The following is a 2373-nucleotide window of genomic DNA, read 5'->3' as shown; positions in this document are numbered from 1 at the left end:
ACATACCAAGACAGATCCAAGGGACTCCTTCTGTTTGCGTTTTAGATGCTTCAGAATCCAACAGAAAGACTACTGGGGTAAGCAAAAAGAACCCGAACTAGTCATGATTTTACAGTGCCGGCCAAAATGCCTAAGAAGCCAAACCCAGCCAATTGCAAAGTAGTAACCCCAGTCCAAAAGACTGGATTCGATAGTCTGAAATCTGCTAATATGACAGTGATTGTTTAAAGGGCTTTTCATCCTTGGAAACATATTTTGCCAAGTGAGTGATAAGAGCATTTTAATTTGAGTTAACTAGTTTTCTCTATTCTATTGAACTCCTAAAATCTTTATAGTCATGATAGAAAAGCAGGAGCTTATATGTAAAAGATGGATTCCAGACATGTGAAAACCAGAGAGATGGTGATGGAGAAGCTTAGATTGGAGCTTCGGATTTGAGTGAGAAGATGAGGAGTTCTGTTTCGACAAGTTAAGTTGGAATGACATGCCAGAAGAACTGCTCTGGATGCAAGAGGAAATGGGAGATGACCGAGAAGAAGAAAGATCAGGGCTGGATGGGTCTATTTTGGAATCATTTGCGTAGAGATGACGGTTGATGGCAACACTTAATAATAATAATAATAATAATAATAATGTTGTTATTTGTTAAGTGCTTACTATGTGCAGAGCACTTTTCTAAGCGCTGGGGTAGATACAGGGTAATCAGGTTGTCCCACATGACGCTCACAGTCTTAATCCCCATTTTACAGATGAGGTAACTGAGGCACAGAGAAGTTAAGTGAGTTGCCCACAGTCACACAACTGCTAAGTGGCAGAGCCAGCATTCGAACCCATGACCTCTGACTCCCAAGCCCGGACTCTTTCCACTGAGCTATACTTAGTATGGTACCCACCACTTAGTACGGTACCTGGTACCTAGTAAGTGCTTAACAAATACCATTTTTTTAAAAATGCTGAAATTAGTGGGAAGTGAACGAGTTCTTCAAGGGAACTGGTATAGATGGAGAATAGAAGGAGATCCAGAACTGAGCCTTGAGGGTATTCCATACTTAGGGTATGGGAGGCAGGGGAGGAGCCTGTGAAAGGGATGAGGAGTGACCTGAAGGGATGGGACAAGAACAAGACCATGCCAGCGGAGCGAAGGTTAGATGACGTTTCATGGAGAAAGAGGTGGTCCACAGTGTAGAAGGCAGCTGAGAAATCAAGGAGGTTTAGGATGGAGTAGAGGCCATTGGATGAGTAAGTGGTTGGCTGGTAACAAGCATGGGCTGCTCTCTCAAGGAATTTGGAAAGGAATGGTTGGAGGGAAGTGGGCTGATAACTGGAGGGAACCATAGGGTCCAGGGAGGGTCGGTTTTTTTTTAGGATAGCAGATACATGAGCATCTATGAAGCTGTTGGAAAGAGAATGATTGAAGATGGTTGCCAGGGAAGGAAGAAAGGAGCAAGTGTTTTGATAAAATGCGAAGGGGTGGGTTCAGAGGTGCAGCTGAATGAGGTAGATTTTGAGTGGAGATCTCTCTTGAGATACTGCTGGGAAATTTGGAAGAGTCAAGTGTCAGGAAGGAGGAGAGAGGGAATGGAGAGGAGCAGGAGAGATTTTAGGAAGATTGTGTTAGATGGTTTCAATTCTATCACTGAGTTGTGTGGTAATGTCATTAGGGGCAAGGGATGTGGAGGGGGCGGGGTACGAGGTTTGAGGGGGAATTCAACATCTGAAACAGCTGGCATGAGCAGTAGGCATGGAGGCCTACAAGGATGGAGAGATTCTGTGCTGGGTGGAGGAGAGGACAGAATTAAAGCAAGAAAGGATTCATTTGAAATGGACGAGGTCAGCTTGGTGTGTGGATTTCCACGAGCACCGTTCTGCAGCTCAAGCACAGGAGGGGGGGGATGTAGCATGGTGATGCTTTGGGGTTGTGGGTCAGTGGTATGAGATCGGGGAGGCACATGGGGGTGAGGGAGTTGAGGTCAGTGGAGAGGGTGGTGTAGAAGGTATTGATTTGCACATTAATTGCAGGTGGATTGGATATGGAGACCAAATCAGACATGATGAGTTTAGAAAATTGGAGGGGATCAAAAGATCGGAGGTCTCTGGGGGGGAACAGGACAGATTTACAGAGAGCGGGAGTGTGGGAGAGAAAGTAGGTGATGTGATTCTGGTTGGATAGAGGAATTTCAGAGTTGCTGAGGGTATCGATTGTGCAGTGACTAGAGATGTTGAGATCAAGTGAGTGTCTGAGTTGGTGAGTGGGTGAGGTGGGGTGGAGCAGGAGGTCAGTGGAGCTGAGGATTGAGGGGAAGCAGTTCTCTCCTCTGCTACTTTACCTATCTAATTTCCTACAAAAACCCTGCCGGCACACTTGACTCCTCT

The sequence above is a fragment of the Ornithorhynchus anatinus genome, chromosome 4 (genome assembly GCF_004115215.2).
Source record: "Ornithorhynchus anatinus isolate Pmale09 chromosome 4, mOrnAna1.pri.v4, whole genome shotgun sequence".
Taxonomy (NCBI): Eukaryota; Metazoa; Chordata; class Mammalia; order Monotremata; family Ornithorhynchidae; genus Ornithorhynchus; species Ornithorhynchus anatinus.
Note: the sequence above shows the minus strand (reverse complement) of the source record.